At 65.1% G+C, this 269-nt stretch overlaps 1 pseudogene; it reads left to right on the forward strand.

Annotated features, from left to right (window-relative positions):
* LOC116185197 overlaps positions 1–269 on the forward strand; it is a 1,475-nt pseudogene that overhangs the window by 387 nt on the left and 819 nt on the right.

Genomic DNA, 269 nt, shown 5'->3' on the forward strand with positions numbered 1-269 from the left:
CTCTCCTCGAGGGAGCGAGGCGGCCGGCAGCGGAGGCAATCGCGAGAAAGCAGGAAGGTCGCGGAGTCTCGGGGCCCCAGCGGTCGAGACCCCGCAGGAATGCAACGGCGGCTCGAATTAATAGATCGAGGGACCCGGGCGAATTTATCCGCTTCGTGGCGGCGAGTTTAAAAGCGGCGCGGGTCTCCTTTGCATCTCGATCTCTCCTCGCGGTGTACGGGGAGGGGGGCGCGCGCGGGGGCCCCCGTGTGTGTATATACACGTTGGAA

The sequence above is a fragment of the Apis dorsata genome, unplaced genomic scaffold (assembly GCF_000469605.1).
Source record: "Apis dorsata unplaced genomic scaffold, Apis dorsata 1.3 scaffold_123, whole genome shotgun sequence".
In the NCBI taxonomy this organism is placed as follows: Eukaryota; Metazoa; Arthropoda; class Insecta; order Hymenoptera; family Apidae; genus Apis; species Apis dorsata.